Genomic DNA, 12,517 nt, shown 5'->3' on the forward strand with positions numbered 1-12,517 from the left:
CTGCCCAGCTACAGTTTCACCATCAACTCCAAGCTCTAGATCTGCCGCTGTCTTCCCTGAGCTTCTTGCCAGGAACGTCATTAAGTCCTTTTTGTTGTCTTTAGAAGTTTTTTGCATGCTTCAGCTCATTTTAGACTTTCACCTTCCCGATACTCCTCTTGTAATCATTCTTGGTTGTGTGTTTTTTCTCCGCAGAAGTCTTTGTAAAACCTGAGCTCATTAAGTCCATCACAGCTACTTTGGCTTCTTTAAATACTTCCAAATTTCCTCCCTTCTTGGAGACTCTCGTGGTTGCAGAGACTGAGTTCGTGTTTGAGAGCTTTTCACTATCAGGAAAGGTTCTCTTTTGTAGGGTCACATATCACAGAAGTGCACAGTGGGCCTGTTTCCTCTCTGGCCCTATTGATATTTGCCTCCCTTATGGCTTAAGTAGGTGTCCAACCATATCCAGATTTTCTCTTCTTGCCTATAGAAAACCCCAGGATGACACTTTCTTCTTTTGGACAGAATACTGGGTATAAAGTAGTGAGTTGCACGCTGCCTCCTGCCCTTTTGGGAGACCAGCGTACAACCCAATGAGCTTATCAGAGAACTGCTGACTGCAGCTGGGCAAGCTGTAAATTAAAAGTCTGGGATCTTTCTTTTTTCTTTTCTAAAAGAACCCTTTGTGAGTAATAATAATCCTTCTTAGATCTTACTGAGTGCTGATGTTTTTGCCAAGCAATTTTCTAAGAACTTGAAAGGTATCATTTCATTTAATCCCTCCAACAATGCTTTTGGGTAAGACCTATTATTGCTTCCATTTTACAGATGAGGACACTGAAGCACAGAGAGGTGAAGAAAATTTTCCACAGTCATAGAAGAAGTAATAGCGGGGCCATGATCGGACCTGACCCACTAGTCTATGTCCTTGCCAACCGCATCCAATGGAGGTATCTCCAATCTTGTTATTATCCCATGGGTACTTTTACACCTATGCTGGATCCTGTATTTATCTCCATTAAGTATTATCCATTGGTCTTTTTATACCTGTGCTGGATCATATATTTATCTGCATTAAATATTTCCCTGCCAGTTTCACCTAGGACCTAGCGCCTATAAATGTCTTCTTGAATTTTGATTGTCTATAAATTCATTGAATACTTCCACTTTTATGCCAGAAATCCTAGCTTTCTAAATCTCCCTCTATTATCCTTCTTATGACTACCCTGACCTTCAATAATTTGTTTATATGTCTGTGAGTTCCCTGATATGAGGAGCTATTACTGATTCATTTTTGGTGTCTGTTGAATAAATGAATGAATGAACTAATGAATCCCATGTATTCATTCACATTCTCAACTTTTAAGAAGTGTTGAGTAGGCTGCCTCTCAGGGGAAACAATAGCATCTGGGTTTTTCAAGAATGATGCTATCTTTTTCCTGGTGGGGTTGACCTTTCCAAGTAGGCTGCCTGGTGGAGTGTCATAAAACTCCCTCTTCTCACAAATTATCCCACATGCCTGCAATTCCACAATGAAAGATTTATTCCGTTGACCTATGTCTTACCAGCCATTTCTACCTTAGTCCCCACTTCACCGAAGAGAAAAGATTCCCTAGACCCTAGAGGAGGAAGCTTAAAGACCATGAAAACAGAGCAGAGGAACCCAGGGGACCTCAGAGAGGAGCCCAGGGCCCACATGGTGTACTGATGGTGACTGCGAGCCATACGATAAAGCCCTTGAATAAGAAAAGAAAACAAACAGAAGTGTCCTGTTAGATGACTCTCAAAGCACTTTCCAAGGAGATGTAGGCTCATCATTTTAAAGCAGGGAAGAAACTTAAACCAAACCAGCTTCTTTGAAAACAAAAGTCTTTATCAAAGCTATTTTCTTTAAGAAAATAGCCTCAAAGGCCTTGGTGAAACACCTGAGGAATTAGAGCAGATGAGGTCAGTTTAATATGTGTCGTGTGTGTGTCTATAAAGATGTGAACCAAATTGAACTGTACTTATCAGCAAAGTACTGAATCGGCAGAAGAGCCCAGCTGCACCCCGAAGTGGCCACTTCTGAGAGCCTGTCGACAGCTTTAACTTGGCCCAGTGCCCACCCCTCTTCTCAGCACATTTTTGACTTCCCAGCTATCCACACCCCGTGTTGGCTTAGAAAGAAAAGGTTGCTGTTATCTTAAGTGAGCGATTTAGCCCTTATTTAAGCATTTCTTTAAAAAAAAAAAAAAATGTTCCATCAGCATGCTGAGGAGCAGCATCCCGGTCTTCCTTTTGCTGCTGACTCTCCAGGGGTCTCGGGTCAGCAATTTCAGCTCCCTCTGCCTCAGTTTCTGCATCCGGGCTTAGGGATTGCGGCAGGGGAGGAGGAAGTGATGGCTACATTAGCAAAGTGCTTTCTACCATTTCATTACTCCATTAGCGTCTTCCTTCCTTTCCTCCTCACTGGAGTATTTTGAGAACTAATGAGATAATGGTCTGCAAGTGGTTGGAAGCCCCTCAGAGGGCATTAGTACCCAGGACACTGGTCTCACTTCCTCCTAAACTAATTCCAGTTATCAACAATGTGCACACACATTCAGATCGGAGGAGTGACCTCACTTGGAGACTCGTCGGCCAAAGCCACACACATTGCCTCACAGCCATTGATCACAAGAGACATCCACATTATCTCCCAGTTTTATTCTAATCTTCAAAGCAAATATACAGCAATTCTGCATGATCCCAAGAAGTGCATATTTTAAAGTGACAATAAATAAATAATAGAAAATCACTCAATTCTGATCTGGAAACAAGAGGCTGCAAAATGTACTTGCAGTAAGCGTGGTTTTAAAAATCCAAATTCACATTGAAAAAAATCTATTTGTGTGCAGATTAAGATATTCATAAGGAATGCTCCACTTCCTGTGATGTGTGCCTCTGATAAGGATACCAGAGTAAAGGGAGTTTACTTGGAACTGCATAACATGAAAGGAAAAGGACCTGGTTCTTTAACAATCTTGTAGAGATCAGCTTAATTAACTGATCAATTTGGAGTGGGGCAGGTTAGAAAATCCATTCAAGTATCGCTGATGAAATTGACAGGTGAGTTTGGTGCAGATAGGCAGGGAGAGGGGAGAAAGAGAAAGACAGAGAGAAATGAATCTCATGCAAGTAATTCCTTCCAGGTCTCTGGTTGGTAGATCTGGAGGACAGCCCCCTCTCCAGTTTCACAGCTTTGCAAAATTTAACTGTTTCTCTGTGTTCCGCTGAAAAACTTCATTTCAGAATCCTGCGAATGATTTTGTCTTCTGCTCATTTGTGTTAGGAATGTAGAGACTGACATCCGAGCAGTGCAGGCTGTGGGAATTAGGGAAATAATGTTAGAGCTATTTAGATTTCTGCTTTTCATTCAACAAATATAAGGGGAAGACTTTAAATATTAGATGGAGGAAATAAAATATGGATAAAGAGGTATTCAGACTAGGTCTTTATGGAATAGTAATTGCAAACCCTTTCCAAGTCTTTCTCCTAATTGCTCCTTGAATATTGAGGCTGCTTCTTTTAGTTTCTGGGGCTAAGTTCACCTCTGTAGGATTATGTCAGGCAAAGAACTATGAACACAAACAGCTCCCATTAGGGCTCTCAGGCCCAGGGGTCCTGACAGCTGGGAAGTGTTGCAAGTAAACTATTACAAATAATGGAGAATTGAAATTTATCAATGATTTATTACACAGACTATAAGCAATATTTCAGGGTTATTACCATGAGGATACCTCTCATTCACCCACATTTCAATTTGATTTTACTTCCTTTTTCCTGTCTTTTGGACCACAGATCCACAGAGTTGAATTAATTCTACTCTTTAGTGCATGGTACACTCATGGATTCATAAAATGCCCTTCAAAAGTGCTGTTGTTGTTTTCCCTCCAACTCGCTCATCCCACTCTCATTCCCCCTCCTCCACATCCCCTTACTCCTATCTTTATGTAGATATATGGACATCCTTGGATAATATATAATATTACTTTGTGTGTGCATGTTTAATATCTAATTTACAAAAGGCAATGGGCTATAAATCTCATTCTCTCTGTTACTTTTTTCATCCAGCTCTGTTTTTTGGAATATCTCCTTGCTGTTATATTGAAATCTAATCATTATTGCTGACTGCCTTGCATCCAGCACAGTTGCTTCCTGCATTGCTCTAGGGATGAACGCCTCGGTTGACTCTAACACACACACACACACACACACACACACACACACGCATACATGGTGCTGCAAGGACCACCCACGGAGATGTCCCCTCACAGATCTGTGCAGGTCTGTCTCTGGAGGCTGCACTAGGAGTGGGATTGCGGAAGCATAGGATATTACACTCCCACCAGCAGTGTCAGAGGGCTCTCTTTTCCCCACATCCCTTTCAGCACTTGATATTAATAAGGTTTCCAATTTCTGTCAATCTAATTATTTTAAAGTGGATCGTGTTATAATTTAAATTTGCATTTCTCTGATTACCAGTGAAGTGGGTATCTCTTCACATGCTTAATAGCAATTTGGGTTTCTCCTTCTACAAACTGCCCATATCCTTTGCCCGTCTAGCTCTTATGTGAGTTTCCAATCCTTTTTTTGCCAATCTGCAGGAGTTCCTTGGGGCATTAATTCCTTATTCATTTTAGACACTGTGAACATCTTTCTCCATGCCATTGGACAGGCAGGTTAACTGTTTTGAACTGAAATCTTTAATTTTTTAGATAGTCACACCCATCAATTTTCCCCTTATGGTTTATGTTGTTTGGGTCTTGGTTAAGAAATGTGCAGAAAACTACAAAGCCATAAAGATAGACCCCTATAGACTCTTCTGTAAGATTTGTGTCTTTTCCCTTCATACTTGGGTCCTTAGTCCATTTGAAATTTATTTTTGTCTGTATTGAGAAGTAGGCGTCCAGCTTTGGTTTTTTCCATAGTGAGTCATTTATCCCAACACTATTCACTAAGTGATCCAGCTTCCTCCCACAGATTTGGGAAACGGCTCTATTATATACCAGTTTCCCATGGATACATGATTGGGTGTCCAGGTGCATATTCCATTTTTTGGTCAGTTTGTCTATTCCTGCACCACTACCCCATAGTTTTATTGTGGTAATTTTGAAATATGTCTTAGCTAATGTGTTTTCTTAAGTGGGAGAGAAGGGTAGGGTTATATTAGTGGACTAGGAATGGTACAGAATCCCACAGCCTCTCTCATCCTTGTCACAGCCCATAATTCCCATATTAGGTCACTCATGGGAAGGGATCCTACATGAAAATTTCATCTGCAATCTATGTAAAAATGGGGCGGGGGAAGCTGAAACATCTAAGAGGTCACCTGTTTGCCATGCACAATGTCCTGGAATTAAATTCCATAGCTTTCAAAATAAGAGTGTCAATATGTTTTTACTCTTTCTTGAAAGTTAATACCTTGAGAACCTAGAACACAATTCTTCTGTGGAAATCACAGAGCTTCAGGAGTTGTTTCATTGGATTGCCAAGAGTTCCTAAGCGGGTAATATATATGCAGCAATTGAGGGGCAAAGTGGTTATTAATAAGCCTCACTCCAACAGCTACTAACTAGTTTTACTAATCTGTAGTGGAACTGAAACTAGAACCCAGATCTCCTGAGAGTTCCTCTTCAACTTTACAAATCCATGTCTAATGCTCCCTGCGTGCTAGTCATCATTACATGGAGTAGAAAAATGAGTAAATAGACAAGCTCTCTGTTTACATATTATTCAATCAGTGACTTGCCTGGGCCCTGGCTTTGTACTCTGAATCATGGAAGAATGGACCTATTATGAAGTTATGAAGATATTTAGTCTATCTTATCAGCCAGAGGTCAATTCAAATACATTTTACATAGACCGGCTGACAATCAGCTAAAAATTCCAGAGACTCTGCTGTGGTGGATTAACTGGCCAAATATAGACCTAGTCTATCACTCAGATGAGACAAAATGGTATGCCAAAAATGTCCTTCCAGAACAGGAATTAGATTAAAGCTACATTAGGGTTTCTGGATAGTCAACAGTTGAGCTGTTTCCAGCTAAGGGAAAAGACAGAATATTCAGGCTCAGGAAATACAGAAAGGGAGAGGGAGGAAGGAGGGAAGGAGGGAGGGAGGGAGGGAAGGAAAAGGAAATGAAAAAACTGATGCTCAGTTGGGAATACCTAGGAAAAAGGCAGGATGTAACAGGGGCAGAGACATCCAGAAAGTCTTCTCCTTTCCTCCTCTCTGACTTTACCAGAATCTCATTTTGAGCCTGAATTACTTGTGAGTAAATATCAGCAATTAACCAGCACAAATAAGGTGTGGCTGACACATAGAAAATATTCAATAATTATTAGCATTTTTAAAAGTAGACAAATATCTCTTAGAAATAATGAATTGAACAAAGGAGTACATGAAGCTTTCATTTGCAGGTGTGAAATAAACTGAACATTATTTACATTGTCTATTTATTTTTGCTTTCCCTGTAGCCAAATTCCTGAAGGATTTATCTCATTAAAAAAAAATTTAGGTGTTGTTTATCATAGCAAAAAATAAAATAAGAGTAAATACAAGAAAAAGAAAACTGCCCTAAAGTTTGGTTGAAGACATTTCAACATATTCATATTTTGATATTCTACTAAGTCTTCATAATTATTCGAAATCATGTGGTGGATTAAGAGTAACAAAGAAAGATATTTAGACTTTGTGAAATTGAAAAAGCAGGTTAGATGATAATATAATTTATTATTGAAGAATTCAGAGCCTAGAGGCAGACAACTTGGGTTAAGCTCCCACTTCTTCCAGTTCAATAGCTACAAGGCTTTCGGCAATATTTGTAATCTCTCCCTGCTTCAGTTTCTTCACCTGCAAAATGGCAATAGAAATTAAACCTACTTCGGCCGGGTGCAGTGGCTCACGCCTGTAATCCCAGCACTTTTGGAGGCCGAGACAGGTGGATCACCTGAGGTCAGGAGTTTGAGACCAGCCTGGCCAACATGGCAAAACCCCATCTCTACAAAAAATAACAAAATGTAGCTGGGCATGGTGGCAGGTGCCTGTAATCCCTCAGGAGGCTGAGGGAGGAGAATCAGTTGAGCCCAGGAGGCAGAGGTTGCAGTGAGCCACAATCGTGCCATTGCCCTCCAGCCTAGGCAACGAGAGCAAAACTGAGAGAGAGAGAGAGAGAAAAGGAAGGAAGGAAGGAAGGAAAGAAGGAAGGAAGGAAGGAGGGAGGGAGGGAGGGAGGGAAGGAAGGAAGGAAGGAAGGAAGGAAGGAAGGAGAAAGAAGGAAGGGAGGGAGGGAGGGAAGCAAGGAAGGAATTAAACCTACTTCATAGGGTTCTTGAGACAATTTAGTGAATCAATTAATACATGCCAAAGCAATCTGAACAGCACCAATAGATGTTAGTTATGGTGATTATTATAACAGTCTCATCTCATATCCTCCCATAGAGAAATGTCTGTAAAGATATACTATAAAATTTTAACATTGTTTATCTTTGGAAGGTGAGAGTATGGATTTATTTTTCTTCTTTCTGCTTATCTGCATTTTTCTAATTTTCCCAGACATGAAAATATATTGATTTTCTAATAAGGAGCAACAAGTTATTTTTAATTTGTGAGAAAAGATCGATAAGATGGGCAGAGGCAGGGAAGAATGGGACATCCACACTGTCAAGAGCTCCCTGCTGACAAACAGCATGGCAATGGGGATGGTGCTGGGTTACATCCCCAAATAAGTAGGGGGTGAGGGGCTGAGGAAGGGAATAAAGGAACGTTGGAGAGAGTGACATTCTCCTCCTTGTTTTTTATCTCACACTCAAGGTTAAGGTTCAATACAGCAGCAAAGTGAATAAAGAAATGAAGTGCTGTGAGAGGTCACAGGGACAAACATCGAGTGGCTCTGGAGTTTTGAAAGGCAATGGATAATTTCACCACCATTAATAACATCTGCAGTCCTGCCAAGCAGGCTAATGGCAGGGGTAATTAGAGCCTGTGCTCTAAGATAGATGACTGCTTGTCAGAGCAGGAGAGCAGGTCCACCCCAGGGGCCACTGCCCAGGGGTAGTCAAGGCCAGGAGGGGGCAGGGCCTTGTCAGGAAGGACCCTACCTGATCACAGGAAAGAGATGACCCAGACTGGCCTCTGTGGGAAAACTCTTAGCTCACAAAGGAAATAGGGGGTGTCGGGGCAGTTCAGGGCTTGGGTCTAAATATAAAGCTGGTCCATACTAATATACTGTCATGAAATACTTTCATACTTCACATATCCAGGATTTAGACTTACAGAGAGACGTTCAGTTCAAAGAAGTCGTGAAATCAATAAGTTTTGTCATTAACCAGTGATTACCCAGCCATCATTGGTAGAGTGCACTGGTAGAGTGATTTTCTAGTCACTCAGACTAAGAAGTGGCCATGTGAACCCCCGGGGGGCGGAGCCTGCAGTGAGCCAAGATCGCGCCACTGCACTCCAGCCTGGGCTAGAGCAAGACTCTGTCTCAAAAAAAAAAAAAAAAAGAAGTGGCCATTTGAAGACTTAATCTTTCTTCATGGACAAGGAAAGAAATGGGTTTAACATGAGCATTTTGGTCTTTCCTTGTCTCTAAATCAAATTAAGTTGTTCAGTTTTTTAATAAAGATGACTAATGTATTTTTTCTAAAGGCTTTGTTATGAAATACAAAGATTTATTTTTGAAGTGAAGATTTCCATCTGGATAAGTCTCAGAAAAAGTCCTTCTATCCACGAGATGGTTCCCTACTGAGGATGCCAAAGGGAAACACTTGCAATGCCACTTAGGGATTTGTCCCAATAATTTCACTTAGGCAAAAGTATATCAAATGATTATTTCAGTAGATTTCTATACACGTTTACTTGTTTGGAGATATTAAACCCCCAATGCAATGCTGCGCAATTTTAAAAGACACCTAACCAACTTCCACTTATACATTTCAGATTGAACAAGAGTGTTTGTATTAGTCTGTTCTCATGCTGCTAATAAAGATATACCTGAGACCGGGTAATTTATAAACAAAAAGAGGTTTACTGGACTCACAGTTTCACATGGCTGGGGAGGCCTCACAATCATGGCAGAAGGCAAAGGAGGAGCAAAGACACGTCTTACCTGGCAGCAGGCAAGACAGTGTGAGCAGAACTGCCCTTTATGAAACCATCAGATCTCATGAAACTTATTCACTATCACGAGAACAGCACAGGAAAAACCACCCCCATGATTCAATTACTGCCCACCAGGTCCCTCCCACAACACATGGGGATTATGGGAGCTACAATTCAAGATGAGATTTGGGTGGAAACACAGCCAAACCATATAGTGTTTATCACGTATTTCTCCTGGAACCCCTCTGAAATGATAGAAAAGGAATTGAAGATGTTTACAATCACACACGTTAAAAAAAAGAAAAAGAAAAGGAGATGAGAGCAGGCTACTGATGCCAATTAAACATTACAAGCCGGATGAGACCTGGAACTTTCTTTTCCAGGAGTATGACAGACTAGACTTTGTGGCAAGCTCTGTTGCCCAAATATACTGAGATCCTTGTTAAAATACATTCAGCAAATATAAAGAGACAAGGTGGGAAATATGAGGGAGAGGTTAAGAAAACTGGAAGCCAAAGTGAGAAGGTGTGATAGAGCCTTACAAAGAGATAATGAAGAAAATGGAAGAGGTGTAAATGTTCCTGAACAAATGAAAAGTATCCATCTACTGATCCAGGAAAAATCCATCTATGAAATTCGCTAATATTAGTAACGTGCTACTTTTCTTTATTTGAAGGTGTATTCATTAGTATTCACTTTATTATTAGGCTTTTAACATGTAAGTACAGCAGGTGTACTCTTTTTAATGTCTTAAAAATTACATACTATAACAAATTAAAGTATTGGCATAAGTGCTGAGTTAGGCTTCAGCTTTATGAACTTTCCTAAGTTCCTATAAAAAGATCCAACAACAAGTTAGTCTATGAGAGTGTAGTCTTAGAGGTTAATGATTTTGCCCCTCCTTGTTTTCTGGTTTCTCCTTTCAGAACCCCTATTATTTGTATATTGGACTTCTTGATTGATATCACATTTTCCTATCTTTTCTCTGCAATTTTTTATCTTTTTAATTCTGTTTCCTGAAAGAGTTCTTCAATGTTTATCTCCAATCCCTTCTATTCAGGTTTTAAATGTCTGCTATAATGTCTGAATTTCTTTAAACATCTGAATTTCATCTAAGATGGGTTGTTTCCTGGATCAGTAGATTGATAGTTTTCACTAGTCCAATAACATTTATATTTCCTCCATTTTCTCTATTTTTTTTTATAAGACCCTGTTAAGTCTTAGAGGTTGGAAGCACCACATACACCAGAAGACTGGGATGAGGGGTGGGGCTGAAAACTAGAAGATTGGTTAAAAGTCTATATAAGGAGTAATTGAGCCTGGATTCTTTCCCTCTATATACTAAGCAAGATGGCTGGTCCTCCTCTATTCCAAAGACTGTAAGTTTTGTCTCAGGAGAAACTGAGTTGAAAGGGCTCTAACCTTGACACCAAACAACTGAAAGCACACTGGATTCAGTGACAGCCTCTCTCCCATTCCCACACATATTTATTATTATTATTACCACTTCAACCCTAATTCCCAGAAAGCAGATTAGAAATTTGGTCTCTGGAGAAAAAGACTGATGACTGACCCCATTCCCCCAAATCTAAGAACCCTTATTTCTGGGGGTTCCCTAATGCAGCCAGCAAGTCCCCACTATTCATCCTATTGTGAAGAAAGTCTCCTCTCCATAAGCCTTATCCCTCTCCTGCCCAGTTTCTGATCATTTCTTTTGTGTCCCAGTCTGAAATGTAAAGAGACGGCCATGTGTTAACAGACATTTGATGAAAGCTCCCAATATGAAGGCCATACATCAAAACAAACAATTTGTTGGGGGAGACGGGGAAGAAAGTAGGAGGGAATAGAATCAAGGCAAGTACTGAGGAAAACTACGATGGTAACAAACTATAATTAATATTGAAAGATAAGGGATAACATTGCATCTATGAAGCAAGAATTAAATGTTATAAAATGGAACATCCAGAGAAAGAGAAACAGTTTTTTAAAATTAGAAACATCATAGCAGACATCTAAAAATTCAATAGAAGGAACTGGACGATAAAAGTAGAAGAACTCTTTCAGGAAATAGAATTTAAAAGATAGAAAATTACAGAGAAAAGAAAAGAAAATATGATATCTATCAAGAGGTCCAACATACAAGTAATAGGGACTCCAAAAGGAGAAAACAGAAAACCAAGCAAAATTATTAAACACAAATTCCCCATATTTAAGGGTACATGTTTTCAGCTGGAAAAGGACCCTTGAGTATCAAGTAAAATGAATAATAAAAAGATCCACAACAAGTCACATTGAGTGAAATTCCAATATAGCAGGGATAAAGAGAAGAACTTAAAATAGATGGTATAGGGAGTAGGGGGAATAGGTCATATATAAAAAATTAGAAATGAGAATGTTATTAAACTTTCAACAGCCACAGTAAAATCTCACAGACAGTGGAGTGATGCTTTCAAAAAACTAAACCAAAAAATATTTCTCACCTATAGTTATACACCCAGTCAAATTCTCAATCAAATATGAGAATAGAATGAAGGCTTATTCAAACACGTGAGTTTATTTTGCATGAATTCTTCTTTAAAAAATTTATGTCCCAGTAAAACAGTAAGTCAATAAAGTAAACCAAGATGGGAACTAAGAAAAAGTAGAGTCTAAAGTTGTAGAGAAATAAAAAGAACTCCTAGGATGCTGGGAAATCAAGCAGTAGAAATAGAGGCATGTTATTTAAAAATTTAAGAATTACTATAAGAAGGCCAGGTGCAGTGGCTCACACCTGTAATCCCAGCACTTTGGAAGGCCGAGGCGGGCGGATCACGAAGTCAGGAGATTGAGACCATCTTGGCTAACACGGTGAAATCCTGTCTCTACTAAAAATACAAAAAATTAGCCGGGCATGGTGGCGGGCTCCTGTAGTCCCACCAGTAGGGTGACTGAGGCAGGAGAATGGCGTGAACCTGGGAGGCGGAGCTTGCAGTGAGTCGAGATCACGCCACTGCACTCCAGCCTGGGCAACAGAATGAGACTCCGTCTCAGAAAAAAAAAAAAAAAAGAATTACTATAAGAAGAAAAAAAAACAGCCAAAAGACTTGAAAGTGGTTGCTTCAGGAGAATGTAACTTGGAGTTGGGAAGGGGTAGGGTCTACTATTTGATTTTTAAAATCTGTATGTATATATTACTTTAAAATATTTAAGTTAAGAAAAATGTATCTCAAGACTAATCTAGAACACTCTGGAGCCTAGTTCTTTTTTTTAAAGCATCAGCTACAGCTTATTTTTATCCATTTCAGTTCTTAATTTAAGCAATGAAGCACAGAGAAAAATTGGAAACAGTAAAGAAATGGGGAAAGAAGAAACCACATTATCCATAATCCTCCAACTCTGTGTGGCCACCCGAATCATTTTCCTTTCAATATT

At 39.8% G+C, this 12,517-nt stretch overlaps 1 long non-coding RNA gene across 1 annotated transcript in view; it reads right to left on the reverse strand.

The window, feature by feature from the left end:
- Positions 1–2,650: 2,650 nt before the first annotated feature.
- The window catches only part of LOC115836039, a 104,616-nt gene continuing 94,749 nt past the window's right edge, over positions 2,651–12,517 (reverse strand). Inside the window, exon 8 of the long non-coding RNA XR_004031041.1 lies at positions 2,651–3,324. This is a non-coding gene — a long non-coding RNA (uncharacterized LOC115836039). The remainder of the gene's footprint in view (positions 3,325–12,517) is intronic.

The sequence above is a fragment of the Nomascus leucogenys genome, chromosome 7b (assembly GCF_006542625.1).
Source record: "Nomascus leucogenys isolate Asia chromosome 7b, Asia_NLE_v1, whole genome shotgun sequence".
Lineage (NCBI taxonomy): Eukaryota > Metazoa > Chordata > Mammalia > Primates > Hylobatidae > Nomascus > Nomascus leucogenys.